This window comes from Carya illinoinensis, chromosome 5 (assembly GCF_018687715.1).
Source record: "Carya illinoinensis cultivar Pawnee chromosome 5, C.illinoinensisPawnee_v1, whole genome shotgun sequence".
In the NCBI taxonomy this organism is placed as follows: domain Eukaryota; kingdom Viridiplantae; phylum Streptophyta; class Magnoliopsida; order Fagales; family Juglandaceae; genus Carya; species Carya illinoinensis.
In genome coordinates this window covers 39,947,339-39,963,317 of record NC_056756.1, presented here as the reverse complement: position 1 = coordinate 39,963,317, position 15,979 = coordinate 39,947,339, and the positions used below count along the sequence as shown (strand labels likewise).

Below are 15,979 nucleotides of genomic sequence, written 5' to 3'. Positions count from 1 at the left end.
CATGACATTTTGCAACCCCTGCATAGCTCCATTACTCCTGTGATCACAAGCTGCTACCAAAGCCTCACCCTCCCCATCTCTAATAATAATCCTCATCCTCATTCTTTTCTTTTTGATATCTAAAAAGGCATCCCAGTTCACCTTCACAGCATCTACATCTGGTTTGACCCATCTCGACTTATTTACTTCATTTCTAGCCTACATACCTTCTGTCTTCTAGTCTTTGTTTGCTTGCTAAAATTCCTACAAGCCTTCTTTTGTTGATATCAACAATTTTTTGGACAAGTGAGCCTTTTTTCAAATATGAATTCATTTCTTCTCAACCAAACTTTCCTAAGCTGAACTGCTATCCCTTCCAGTTGATCTTTATTAAGAATTCCCACCAAAATCTCCCACAGCAGCAAAAAATCACTCTCTACTCTATTCCACTTTTGCACACAACTTTGATCATTTACCCATACATCATTGGTTGCTAAACACTCCCATAATTCATGCATTACTGACTCAAATTCTTGATAGATTAGGTAGTAAGGGTCTTCAACAATCTTTTTTTTATTTTTAAACAAATTCTTCATAGTAGGTAAGAGATCATTTCCAGTATTCCAAAGAAAGAACTTTACCAAACTTGGCACGTCTAAGTCCTAAGTACTCCTCCATCTGCTGCCAACCTACTCCTTCTTTGAAGACTCACCTTTGCACCTTCTTTTTCTGTCAAGTTGTAGAAAATATGCACTTCTTACAGAGAACACCCCTTTCTTTGAAGTTCCCCATTGTTCCTTTACAAAAATGGTATTTACTATCTCCACTTTCCACTCCCCTTTGTTCTCTATGATCAACTCATCTACTTTTGAATTTTCCCTTAGAACTGAAAATGGTGATTGCACTGAGAAAGATGATGGTGTAGTCAACCATTTTTGGCCCCAGATCTGAATCTTTCTTCCATTTCCCACCCTCCATCTCAATCCCTCCTTTATTAGATCTCTTGCTGTCTGTATGCTCCTCCATATCAAAATGGTTTGGTGCTAAGCTTAGCTTCCAGAAAGTTTGAATTCTTATAGTATTTTTCTCTAAACATCGTTGTAGCCGAAGAGTTTGGGTTCTGGATGAATCTACACCCTTGTTTTGCTAGTAGAGCTAAGTTAAAACTGCCCAAATCTCCGAAACCCAAACCTCCCTTCCCTTTTTGCCTACCTATTTTTTCCCATTTCCTCTACTAAATCCCACCCTCTTTCTATTGCTTCCCCCACCAGAATTTTGAGAGCATGATATTTATGTCATTACACAATTTTATAGGCAGCTTAAATACACTTATAGTGTATGTAGGGATAGCCTGAAGTACAGCTTTAATCAACACCTCGTTCCCTGCCTGTGATAAGAAATTATTTTTCTAACTGGTGATCTTCTGCCAAATCCTCTCTTTCAAAATTCTGAAAGTATTGAACTTAGATCTCCCTACAATGGCTGGAAGACCTAAATCCTTCTCATAACTACCACAAGCTACTACATCACCTGCTTCAACTATTCTTCTCTTTTCCTCAACTTGTGTTTTATTGCTAAAGAAAATGGAGGTCTTTTCTTTGTTGAGAAACTGACCTGAAGCCTTTTTATACTTCTTCAACACCCTTTGCAAGCTATTCCATTCTTCAAGTTTTGCTCTTCCAAACAAGATACAGTCATAAGCAAATAAGAGATGATTAATGCTGGTTCCGCCTCTTGCCACTTGGATCCCTTTTGTAACCCTCATCTGTCCTAATTGGTTAAGCCAACAACTGAGTCCTTTAGCACATGAAATGAATGGTCACCCTGTCTTAGACCTCTCGAGGGATAGAACTTTTCTCCTGGCTTCCTATTGATCAGAATTGAATATGACACTGAAGTTACACACTTCATTATGAAGGCTACCCATTTATCACAGAAACCAAACTTTTTCATCACAGCCTCCAGATATACCCACTCAATTCGATCATAAGCCTTTGACATATCTAATTTGATAGCCATACTCCCCATTTTACATTTCTTTCTAGTTTTTATCAAGTGTAGCATCTCATAAGAAACCAAAATATTGTCTAAAATCAATCTCCCAAGTAGGAAAGCACTTTGTGTAGGGGCTATTATCTCATAGAGCACCTTTTTAAATATGTTTGTGATGATTTTTTTTTTTATATTAACTTGTACAAAACATTATACAAACTAATTGGCCTATAATCACTAACCAACTTAGGCTCTTTTATTTTTGGTATCAGGGCTAAGAAAGTGTAATTCACATAAGGGACCCAAGAATCACCATTTAGAGCTGATAGGACAGCATTACTTCATCAGCAATTGTACTCCAATGACTCTGGTAGAAGCATGCTCTAAAACCATCTGGTCCTGGTGACTTCAAAGGTGACATCTGTTTAACTGCCTCTTTAACCTCCAGTCTGGTAAAATTCTTTTAAATATTCTCATTCATTTCCCTTGTAACCCTTGGCTCAATACATTTTAAACATTCTTCTATATCATCACTAGTTGGGTGAGTTGTACAAATAGATTCACAAAATATATACTAAAAGTTCTTTCAATCTTAGTACTGCCATTGACCAGTCTGTTCTAGTCATTGATCACCTGCCTTATGGTATTCCTCCTTCTCCTTTGGTTGGCACAAGCATAAAAATATTTTGTATTTTGATCTCCAAGCTCTTACCAATTCTTCTTTACTCTTTATCTCCATCTCAAATCTTCTTTTTCCAGTAGCATTCTTAACTCTTCTTTCACCCCCCCTGCCCCTTATCTCATCAATATTGTGTCTACTCTCAGCTACTTGTAGTTGTTGCAGCTTTGCTATCTTCCCCTCTATCTCCTTTTCATCCCCCTTTCTCTTCTGTCAACTCCAACTTAGGAATGCCTCTTTGCTTCTGTTCAATAAACCTTCAACATTTTTTAAAGAATCCATTCTCACCACTTCCTTTTTCCACACACTTTTTACCACATCCTCACAATCCTCCTCTAATGCCCAGCTTGCTTCATATTTAAAACCTTGATTCCTCACCCATCTCCTCTCTCTTCCTTTAATAACATAGATCAGTAAAGGTTTATGATCTGAAGCTCTCTCACTGCCAAAACTTCTACCCACACCTTATTGTACACCTCAAGCCATATTGGATTTGCTACTGCTCTATCTAGTCTCTCCTTTGTGAAAGACTCATCCCCATGCATGTTACTCCAAGTGAACTTATCACCCTTCCATCCTAAACCATGAAGGTTCCCATTGGCTAAAACCTCCCTAAACATCTCCATTTGCTTCTCATGCTTTGGTCTCCCTCCACTTTTCTCATCATTAGTTAATATCTAATTAAAATCCCCCACAATGCACCACCCCATAGACCCTTCTGGTTTTAAGGAAGCTAACAAATCCCATGACTCATTTCTTTTCCCTACATCAGGCTACCCATAGAAACTAGTGAGTAGCCATCTAGACTTTGCATATTCATCCATTACCCAAGTGTTTATGTGCCTTTAGGAGTAGTTCACCATTTCCACATTAACCACAACATTCCATAACAACATCAATCCACCCCCTTTTCCAACTGAATTCACTATAAAACACCCCTCACACTTCAGCCTCCTCCTCAGACTCATATTTTCCATTTCCACTTTTTGTCTCTATAATGAAGACTATGTTGGGCTTTTTTTTTCTCTGCCAAATTGCAGAGGTCTCTAACTGGCCAAGGATTCCCAACCCTCAGCAATTCCAACTTCAGATTTTCATAATGATTGGCAAGGCTAAAATCCAGCCTTCGCCTCTATAATTGTAATTTCTTCATCTGCTTCCCCCTTATCCCCTCTTACGTTCTTTCTTTCCTTCATTTTCTAATCCCCTTCCACTGCTTCATAACTATTTCTTTTTCTTAAAAATATACCCAAACTAGATTCATCTCTCCTACCCTTTGCTCGAGCTCTCCTCTTTCATACTCCCTTCTTTTGAATCATATTTTCTAAAATACTACTTTTTTTTTTTTTTTTAACCCCTCCCTCTTCTTCTCTATTATGTCAGTTTTCACCATATTTTGATCACCCATCCTTACAACCACCCCTCCCTTTTGAATCTCTTCTTCTCTTCTATCACCTAGCTAGATAATTGCTCACTCTCCCTCTTATTATAACTCTCCCCTTCTCCTTCTCGCCTATCATTACAATTTGTATTTTTCTTTTTTTCAAAAATTAGCTGCATCATATTTTCACCCTCCACTTCTCTGCACTCTACCCATTTTCCATGCTTTTCTTTTGACACTTCCTCCTCTTCTTCCCTTCTACTCTTAGTTTCCCCCCTCCTAGTTGTTCTTAATCTCACATTATTTTCTATATCCATCCCATTGTCAACCTCACCCTTTTTTCCTTTAGTTTTTCCTTGATTCCCATTCAAATTGCTCCCGTGATTCTGCATCCTAGGACCTTGACTAGCCCTCAACCAGACATCGTACTAATCTTCCGCTCCTTATGGCCATCCTGCCTGCTACAGCCTTCCTCTCCATGAACAATACAAGCACTTATAAAGCAGAACCGAGGCAACTTCTCATAGCTAAATGGTATCCACATACTCTTCCCTTTCACCATAACTGTTCTTCCTCTTGCCAAAGGCTACGTAACATTCATATTTATCTGAACTCTAAGAAAACTACCCCATCCACTTTCATCCGCATGAGTGTCCACTTCCTTCACCTTCCACACTATCCCACCAATTTGCTCACCTCAAACTTTTGTCATACAAGCAAGAGTTAAATTATGCATTCTTACCTAGAAACTTTTAGTATCAAACTTCATCCATTGTGGAGGTGTGAAATGATCAAAACTCTTCAGTACCAATAGTTGATTGTTGAAATGCCACGATTTTTCAGCCCATACCCTTAGTTTATCAGTTTGAGTCTCAAAAGTAATAACATAGGTGTTTATGCTGACCTCCAAGAATTTTGCTGCCTTACTAATCCTTTATACTTTAGCCATTGTTGAACCCAATACCTCTTTACTTATAGTTCTCATCGAGCACACCTTCCCCACTAAGCTTCTGTCCTCTTTATACTTCAGTTCTTCAGTATCTTATTCTTCAATAATTATGTTTATGGCTTCCCTTTCTGATAATCTAAACTTTTTCCAATTTTCTTCCAAGTCATTCATCTTCTTTGCCTTATTATTCCATGCCTTGCCACCTCACACTACTGCCCACCACTACAAAATCTATTTTAGGCCCTCTGCAAAATATTCCTCACGCCTGACTTCACCTTTCCATTATAACTAACAACCTTGTGCCGATATGCATACTCACACTTCACCTCCACCTTTCTAGAGAGAAAAGTGAGAGAGAAGACTTTCTCCTTCTCGTCCAACTCATTTAAGTGTTCTTCATATACGTTATAAGTAAATATTTTTAATAAGAAAAATTTGGTTGTAAGCAATTATGCATACCAATATACTTATCCATCCAAAGTGATTGATCAGAAAGTCAGACTTTAATGAAAATAGTGCCAATTTGAATTTTGAATATGAAAGCAACAGTATTGATATACAGATCGGTACGCAAATTCACTTATAAATAGCAAAACTCTTTTTAATATGTCAATTTTTTAAGTTAGGCTTTAAAAAAATCATGTTCTATGCTTATTAAACATTCGTCATATCTATAGATAAGACAATTAGAGATAAGGCAAGTTGACTCAAACTCCTAAAAAGAAATGGCTTCATAAAGCAAGTAAGACTCAATAAAGTAAATATATCTCTATATAAAGAGAAGATCTCCACAAATCTAGATTTTCTCTCTACGACTTCTCTTTGCATGGACTCCACCATGTACAATGACTCCAAAGCATCTTCTCTAAAGGGATTATTTTCAACCTCACAAAGAGAGCACTAGAGATGCTATCTTTTCCAAAAAGAGGGGTTTTTAACCTTCATTATACAGAGAAAAATGAGAGATTATGAGAAACTGTAAAATACTTATATTATAGTAGATTTTCCCTCAAAACGACCCATAGATGTAGGCTTTTATGCCTAATCATATAAATCTTTATGTTATTTGCTTATTTATTATTTATTTCATGAAGCATCATCGTGGACCAGTAGTGACTCTTTCCTCCATTCCTGCATGTTGTGCAATTTTTGACATTAATAGTTGACACTGTCTATAGGATTCGATTTATTTTCTACATCGGAAGTGGAAGGAGGATTTCCTCGCTTCTAAAGTCATATACGGATGAGCAGATAAGATTCCCCTCACCTTTTCACCTATTATCATTTTATTACTTTGGGTTAAAAAAAAGGAATGGTACGATTAAGAACACTACGCACAAAACATGTGCACCCAACATGTAACTCTCGGGAAGAGAAGTTCATCGGTCACTTAAGCTACAAGTGCACTTTGCACTTAATTGCTCCGAACGGTAAATCCTTCACCTTAAGTGCACCATACAATTAATTGCACGATGCACAGTGCATATGCAGCTAGCATGCATGGCATGTACAGGGGCACAATGGGTGCACGGTTACGTGCACCCAAGGAACTCGTAGAGGAGAGTTGGCAACCCACAAACCCTCTTAGGTGAAAAGACCCATGCCTGGAAGTCTATCGGACAACTGGGTATAGTCAATGGGAGTCCTCCCGTCTAGTTCTAATTATATAAAAACCCAAAGGCCAATGGAAGCCACTTCAACAATAGAGCACGAGCCGGTGAGGTGATTGGCGGCCACCACTTGAACTATCTGCCATTTCTGCCGCTGACGTGGTGCCCCTGCCACGTGGAGAGCTTGAAGTTGTCACACACATATACGAGGACAATGACACCTTCCCTACTAGTCTCCTATTGCTAGGCAAGCTGGAACACTGGTGCTCCACGAGCCTGCTGGGAGAGACCTCAAAAAATGTCGTTGAAGTTTTCTATCTCTCCTCGTGGCACTCCTCATTGTACAACATCCCTGGACCCATCCCATCGAGAAGGCCACCACCTCCCACTAAGCAGGCAACATCATCAATGGATGATAAACACTAGCAGGCAAGCCAACCCTCCACCCAAGGGAGGCCGTGGCAAGTGTTGGGCCAACCCACTCCCTATGGCGAGCAACCTAGATGAAACACATGACAAAGGGGCAAGCCTTTTCCTATCTTGAGGAAACATCGCAAAGACATCCTTAGACCATAGAGAACTTCCTCGCCCAAGACTAAGTAAAGCCACATGCCACAATTAGGACCACCGGCATTTTTTGTCTCTAGCAAAGTGGTCAAGACCTTTGCTCTATCATGCAGAGCCTCCCACTAGAAAGTTGCTCAACCATAGGTGTGGCTTAATTGCAGAGTGAGTTGACGGCCACCCTGTAGGTTGCTCAATTATCACCTTCCCCGACCACAATAAGTTCCTTGGCCACAATTAGTTCCTAGGCCACAGAGAATCACTCGGCCTCAATAGGTTGCTCACAACCTCACACAGTTTCCCTACCATAGTTTCTTGGCCACAATTGATTGGCTGTAGTTCAGCCGTTTTCAGCAAGATCCCAAGGATTTTGTTATGAAGAATATAATATGAACAACGAATTTACCTCGGCATTACATTTCGAAAACAAAAAAGAGATCGAGCTACTTGACTCAAAGTTGAACTTACCTCGACTCCAAGAAAGTGAATAACCAAGAATAATTTAGAATCAAACAATCTCCATTGTCAAAAATTCTCAAGGGCAGACAACTTCCCTACGTCATTCATCAGCAAACCATCCCAATTGGGAAAAATTGAAAGTAGCAACAAAATTGCTCTGGTTTGTCTGTCTCAAAATTCCTATTTCTACTAACAAGTTGGGTTTTTGGAGCTTTTTTCCATAAAAACTCATTAAGGTTCCACAGGAACCCCAGTGTCTCCACACCGCGAGAACATACTTTACTAAAAATACCCGCGTAGCACAAAATACCAACTACAACAGCTCTCTCGGGCACCGCTCAAGCATCTTAAATATGTTTCGATCAAAATAAAATCACTTAGTATCAAAGGCACCGAATCTTCATCATTGCCAAGCTTGGCTGCCCTTGGGCCTCATCTATGCACCTCAAACCATCACGGCATTCTTTCGTAACGGTTCAAGTTTGTAAATCTCAAACTCGTGATTTGGACTATCTACACTAACCAACTTGACTCACCAGCGTAATTGAGCATCACCTTTAACAAAGTCAAATACCTTGACTCGTTGCGAACAATGGGTGGTGACAATCCTTTGACTGCTAGGCTCCCACGCAAACAAAGGTAGATCCCTTAATTGCCCGACCTTCGCGTAAACAAAAGTCAATTCCCTTGACTTTTCACGAACAACGAGTGGTGATAGTCCCTTGACTTCCTGGCCCTCATGCAAAAAAAAAAAAAAAAAAACCGAGTCTCTTAACTCACTACGAACAACGAGTGGTGACAGTCCCTTTACTACTTCAACCCTCGCCCTTACAATCAAGCCCCTTGACTCATGGAGAATTATGAGCAATGACAATCCCTTGATTGCTTTGAACCTCACCCTTAAAGTCAAGTCCCTTGACTTGTGGCGAACTATGGGTGATGGCATTCTATTGATTGCTTCAACTCTCACCCTCAAAGTCGAGTCCCTTAACTCATGTCAAACTATGGGCGATGCCAGTCCCTGACTGCTTTAGTCCTCACCCTCAAATTTGAGTCTCTTGACTCGTGCCGAACCATGAGCAATGATAGTCTCTTGATTGCTCTTACCCACATCCACAAAGTCGAGTGTCGTTGCACTTGTGGCACAACTGTTGTAAACAAGTTATCTTTGAGACTGACTCCCAAGCTCCACAATTACCTCGCACAAGTTACCTTCGGGAATGAGTCAACGATCTCCCTAACCATTTAGCGTAGGTTACAGAAAATGAACTCTAACATCAATTCTGATAGAAAATTGCCTCAAGGGGCAAAAATCCTGCTAACACTATAAAAAACAAAAATATTACTGTCAACGGGAATACGTAGTCATTGCTCATGATAAAAAGTCACGTGCAACCATCTGAACACTCAATTATTAGGAAATTGTTCATGCAAACAAGCTTTTAGGAATTTAGTTTTTCTACAAATTATTGACTTGAAGATTCTCAAGGCCTTTTTATTGAGCAAATCGACCTATGAATAACTAGCATCTGTTAGAGATAAAGTTGACTAAGTGTAGCTCATTGAAAACCTATCACTAATAATAAGGAAAGAGATAAAGCTAAGAGATAAGACAAGTTAACCCATACTCCTAAAAGAAAAGAGCTTCATAAGGCAAGTCTGACTCAATTAAGAATGGAAATAGATCTCTATATAAGAAGGGGATCTCCACAAATCTAGACAGGCTCTCTACGAATTTTCTATGCACAAACTCCACCACACATAATAACTCTAAAGGATCTTCTTTCAAATGATTATCTTCAACCTCACAAAGAGAGTGCCCCAAAGATATTATCTTCTCTATAATAAGGGGTCTCCGACCTCCATTATACAAAGAGAAACAAGAGGCTGTAAAATACTTATATTATAGTGTATTTGCTCTCTAAACAATCCGTGGACATAGGTTTTTATGTCAAACTATTTAAATTTTTGTGCCTCTTTTTTTTTTATCTTTTATTTGCTTATTTATTATTTATCTCATGGTTGAATGTGGAGAACACCATATTGACGCCCGAATAATCATTGTGGGCTAAAAATAACTGTTTCCTCCGTTATAGCCTATTGTGTATTTTTTACATTAACAATTACCTTACACATTCTTTTCTTCCTAATGAATTTTAGAACGTGGTACCATTTAGAGCATTCTCTCTGCTCTCTCTCATTAGGTGAAAGTCTCTGCATTTGCGACTAATGGGCCATTTATTTTTCTTTACGGTTTTTTCTAAAACCCTTCTCTCAATTATTATACTCATTTAAATCTTGTCTTTGTCTATCATTACTTGCAAGTCAAAAAGAAAATATACCATTTTAAGGGTGAAAAAAAAATCAGTGAACCGGTAAATCGGACTGGGACTGGACCGAATCGGTGGGTGGTCTAATACTGGCCCAACTAGGTTCGGTCCGATTTGGTACCATTTTCATTTTTCTCAAAATCGGTCAAAATTGGTTCGGTTCCGGTTTTCTTTTTTCTAACACCAGACTGAAACAGACCGGATCAATTCATATATATATTTTTAATTTTTTATATTGTACAAAATATTTTTATATGATTTTTATATTATATATAATTATATATAAAATAATTTTTTATTATATGATAAATTATTAATTAATATAATATTAAATTTTAAAATCCTATTTAAATAACTATATATTATCACTATAGTATATTGTATTAATAGTTATACCAATACAATATATTATAATATACTACAATATATCACTATATTACATATTATAATATATCACTATAGTCTATAATAAAATTATAATATATATTATAATATACGACATTATATTATTACTATATTATTATATTCTATAATATATATACTATATAATATACCCAAAAAATTGAATCGAACCAGACCGGAATCGGTAAAATAGGAAGTATTGGTTTAAGGGTATAACTAATGCGGTATCAATTATTCAAATCTCAAAATTGGTATATACCAGTTCGGTTCTAAAATATACCAAAACAGGCCTGAACCAAAACGGTTACACCCCTATACCCTTTGTATTGTTGATATAGTAAAATTTGATTTGCAAGGGCTTTAGTTTTTGTGCTTTTCATGCAAATCAAGTTCTACTATATTAATATTGTGAAATGTGTATTCTTCACACTAGCTTGCAAGTAGAATTTTTAGTGCATCTTTTTTATCTTTCCCATTATATACATCACACAAAATGTTAGGACAGTTCATCCGAGCCTAGGCCCGGGCAAACTTGGTTCGGAACCAAGATAACCAGGTTCTATTTCCGGTTATAGGTTTCAGCCTGGATCAAACTCGAGCCGAAACTTGTGTTGCAAAATCGGGTACACCTAGTCCGAGTACCGGATTTTAAAACTCGGTACCTAGGTTTTTCTAAAAAAGTCCTCACTCAACGCAAACCTTAGAACCTCACTCGATTCCTCTCTAAGGTGCGTGACCGTGATCTAGCCTCCAATTTACAGATTGCATTTCATGGGATTTTGAATGTGTTAACTCTCTCTGTCCTCTTGCAATCTCAAAGATTCTCGATTCAAACGTCTCTATTTTTCACTAGTTGTTGTGTTCTTGTGATTTTGTGTTTGATAGTTCAAGGGACGATGATGATTCTTTGAGATATAAGGTCTCATTCGTCGTAATTGGCTCTTTAGGCCTTGTCGACCATCCTGATATATCACCATCCATATTCTGAGCTCTTTTATATAGCAAAATATTTTGTTTTTCCTTTTTTATTTCCTAGTATCTTAGTATTTGAAAGTTGTTATTTTGATTGGTTTTCTTTTGTTTGTGTTTGATTTTATTTTACATATTGGGTCTGATGATTAAATAGATATTTTAAAGACAAGCATACGGTTGAATCAATCTATGTTATTTTGATCAATCAATCTTCTCTCTGAGGCTTCTTTATTTAACAGTTCTTTTTTCTTTTCTTTTCTTTTTTTTTTTCTTTTTTTTTTTTAATTTACTACCATTTGGATATCGAGAAATGATAAAAAAAAAACCTAGATGTCTTCCAGAGATTTCAACATTAATTTTTTCTTGAAAAAATTAACATATTAGACTTTTGTATTTAAAAAAAAAAAAAAATTGGTAGACCTTCGGAACCTAACCTGAGTTCCGGGCCGGGTATACCCGAGAAATGATTTGTACAAGCCCAAAATAGACAAGCCTTATACAAACCCTTGTAAAAAAGTGGACTCCACCTAAAAAAGTGTAAAAAAAATATTCTTTATTAGTATGAACCACTTTTTTACAAATGACTTGTATGAGACTTGTCTATTTGAGACTTGTATCAAGTATTACTCGGGTATACCTGGGTACCCAACAATGCTACAAAATCTTCCTAGCATGGGGCCTCATTTATACTAGACTAGAGATGTCTTATTTGTGAAAAATCTAAAATCATAATTTGGTGTAAACCATATCCTTTACATCCTCCAATAAAAAGCTTACACAACATATACTTTCTATTTGTGAGTGAAATAGACCCACCTACATTGGATTAAAATCCTACTAATTTCAAAGAAATAAATTAAAACTAAAAAATGGGTTGTTCAGCTCCAGAAGCCATGTGTAGATGGTGTATTACCATCTTCAGCACAAGGGTGGGGGGAGAGCACCTGGGTTTGGCACCATGGTGATGTTGGACTAGCTAGATTCGATGGCTAACTAGTACTAGGTCTACCATATCCAATGTCTGGGTGGTGTCAGACCTGATGCTTAAGACCTGATATATTTGGCCACTAAGCATCAAATCTGTACAAATATGTTGCTAAAAATGTTTTCAAATGGCTGTTGTGATTATTCCAATCATTTCTAAGGATGACCGGCCAATAACAACCACCATAAGTAGTCATAATGGTAAAAAATCTGCTCTCTTTCTTCTCTAGGAAAAGGGGTGAGTGAGGTTGTGCCAGGCACATGAAGCAGTTACAACAAAATTTTGAAGCTTCTGGAGGGGGTCCCAAGGGTGAAAAGGAATATGCTGACGGTGGGCTTCGGCGAGGAAGGACATCTCTGGGTGGTTTTAGGGTGTTAACGTCGCGAAACGTGGTGCTAATAACATCACGGAGGGGCCATTTGAGAGAGAAACTTATGGGCTTCTCTCTTGGAAATGGAGGAGATGGCAGGGAAATGGGAGAAGTTGCAACTTACTAAGGAAGAGGATCAGGCATTTGTAGTGGATGAATGTATACCGAACGAGTTGAAAGATAAGGACAAGAGGAGTCTATTGGGAAAGGTGTTGACTGAAAGAAGTATTGGGAAGGGAATGTTTGAATCTACTATGAAGAAGGTGTGGAGAGTATCCAGCCCTACTTCATTTCGGGAGGTAAGGTTGAACGTCTTTGTAATAACCTTTGCTACTCTGGCTGATAAGTAGAAGGTTTAGAAAGGAAAACCATGGTTGTTCGACAATTTTTTAATTGTCCTCAATCTGTAAGATGGTTTTATCCAACCAATAGAAATGTCATTTGCTATAGAGAGGTTATGGGTCCAGCTCCATGATCTTCCTTTTACTTGCATGAATGAGGATTGTGGGTGGCAGATTGGAGGTTTGGGAAGGTTTTCAATGTGGTAACTGGTGAGGATGGTTGTGGATGGGGCTAGTTTTTGCACATTCGTGTGGAAGTGGATCTAATGAAGGTTTTGCTAAAGGGGGATGATTTCTGTGAAGGGGAAGAGTTTGTGGATTCCTTTCATATATGAAAAGCTCCCTAAAATATGTTTTGATTGCGGGAGATTTTCTCACTATGGGAGGGGATGTCTGAAGAGGGTGGAGGGTTCTACTCAGAAACAAGAAGGGGATGGGCAATATGGCTTTTGGCTTAAAGCAGATTCCTTCGCAAGGAAGAATGTGGGGATTGGTTTTTCGAAGGAATAAGAGAGTGATGCTAACTCAGGTGGAACTGCTAGAAAGTATAATGATGACACCTTAATGGCTCCAAATGAGGTGGAAAGGATACCTGGCATTGACCCTGAGAAGGCTCAAAAGATGGCTAAAGAAGAGGGACTGAGAGAGGATAAAAGGGAAACAATGGGAGGACTGGGAATGACTAATGATGAGGGGGATGGACATTGCAATTCTAAGGGATTTCAGAGCTTAAACTCTTGTCAAAAGGATGACACATCCTCAATCATAGCAGGTTTGAATGGGACTGACGTGGATGGGGAGGGAGAGCTTAGTGGGTTTGTGGTGTGCTCTCGGGGTACGATCATTCCTTTGTAGGAAACCGTTACAAGAGGATTGGGGAAGTGGAAGAGGGGGGCAAGGGAGAAAGGGGTGTCCTTTGAATCTATGATGGTCCAGGCCAATTCAAAATGTGGTAGGAATGGAATGGAGGCAACTGATGGGAGGCACAGTGAAGAAAGGTAGAAAAGGGGGAGAAATTACAAACAATGCACTTGTATTGGTGGAGGCTGTTGAACAGCCCCGCCAAGCAAAATAAAACTCTTAAGTTAGAACTGCCAAGAGCTTGAGAACCCTTGGACAATTCAGAACCTTTGCTTTTTAGTGAAGGATAATAAGCGCAACTTTATCTTTTTAATGGAGATAAAGATGCATAAAGGAAAAACTGATTGGTTAAAGAAAAAGCTTAGTGTGTCTAACTGCTTTGAAGTGGATGCAATTGGCAAGGGAGGTGGTCCAATGTTATGTTGGGAGGGTGATACAGTGGCTAACATCCATAATTTTTCTCAGAGGCATATAAATTGTTGGTTTTCATATCCAATAACAAAAGAGAGATGAATGTTCATTGGCTTCTATGGTCATCCAGAATTGCAAAAAAGGAAGAAGGGGTGGTGTATGCTTGCTTCTTTCAAACCAGTGAATGGGATTGGATGGTATGTTGTAGGGGATTTTAATGAAATCTCTACACATGATGAGAAGGTAGGTGGTAGGCAGGGGGGAAGACAGATGGCTCAGTTTAGGAAGGCTTTGAGGTGAGTGAGCTATATGACATTGGATGGTGTGGAGATAGATCCATATAGAGTAACAAGCATTCTAATGGTACTTTTACTAAAGAACGCTTGGATAGGGTAGTGGCAAACTCTAAATAGTTGGAGCTCTATCCAGAAAAATAGCTTGAGGTCTTGCCTTCGAGGTGTTTTTCCATAGACCTATATTGCTATGTTTTGACAAGCCAAGAGAGGGGGGGGGGGGAGATTGTTTAAATATGAAGCCTCTTAGGCACTGGAAGAGGAATGTGGCAGAGTGATTGAGGTTGAATGGGGGCATGGTAAGGATGGTTGGACTTCAACTTCTATGGTCCAGAATTTACTATCTAAATGTAGTATTGCTTTAAGCAAGTGGAGTTATAAAAGGTGGATACAAATAGAGGCAGAGAGATAAAGAAGAAAACTGAGATTTTGAAAAGTTTGCAACCTAAGGAAGGTATAGAGAATACAGTAAAAATAAAAAGAGTTCAAGAAGAAGTGTGGTTATTGCTGGAACAAGAAGACCTCAAGTGGAGACAAAAGGACAAGAAGAATTGGTATAAGTTGGGTGACAGGAATACCAAATTTTTCCATGCCTGTGCTAATCAGAGGAGAATGAAGAATATGATTTTACTGTTTAAAGATAGCCATGATAGAATGGTTAATGAGTTTGCTGATGTTGAAATGGCCTTTAATAATTATTTCAAGGCCCTATTCACAACTTCTAACCCAACAAAAGGTGATTTCGAAGCTTGCATTCAAAACATGGTACCAAAAGTTTCTGATGAGATGAATGAGCACCTTCCACTTCAACCGTATACAAGAATTGAAGTGGAAGGTGCTTTGAAGATGATGGAGCCTCTAAAGTCCCCTGGGCCTAATGGCTATGGGGCAAGTTTTTTTCAAACAACACTAGAGCATCGTGGGAGATATGGTTACTGCAATAGTGTTGGACTGCTTAAATGATGGTAGTATCCCTCAATCCTTAAACTACACTTACATTGTTTTAATTCCTAAGGTGAATATGCCTATGTTGGTTAGTGAATATAGGCCTATTAGCCTTTGTAATGTAGTGTATAAATTGTGCTCAAAAGTCATAGCAAATAGGCTAAAGTTTGTACTACCTTTTGTTATTTCACCTAATCAAAGTGCATTCCTTTCGAGAAGACATATCTCTGACAATTTAATGGTAGCCTATGAAGTGTTACATACAATGAAAATAAGGTTGAAATGCAAGCAAGGGAGCATGGCTTTGAAGCTGGACATGTCTAGGGCCTATGACAGAATTGAGTGGAAGTTCTTAGAGGCTATTTTAAGAAGATTAGGGTTTAATGTGCAATGGATCCAGCTTGTGATGAGTTGTGTGCATTCTATGCAATACTCAGTGCTATTGAATGGAAAACC

The 15,979-nt window shown here is 38.4% G+C and overlaps 1 non-coding gene across 1 annotated transcript; it reads left to right on the top strand.

Annotated features, from left to right (window-relative positions):
* Positions 1-11,236: 11,236 nt before the first annotated feature.
* On the top strand, positions 11,237-11,337 carry LOC122312131. Its single transcript, XR_006243044.1, has one exon. It is a non-coding gene; the product is annotated as a small nucleolar RNA Z43 (small nucleolar RNA).
* The last annotated feature ends 4,642 nt before the right edge of the window (positions 11,338-15,979 follow it).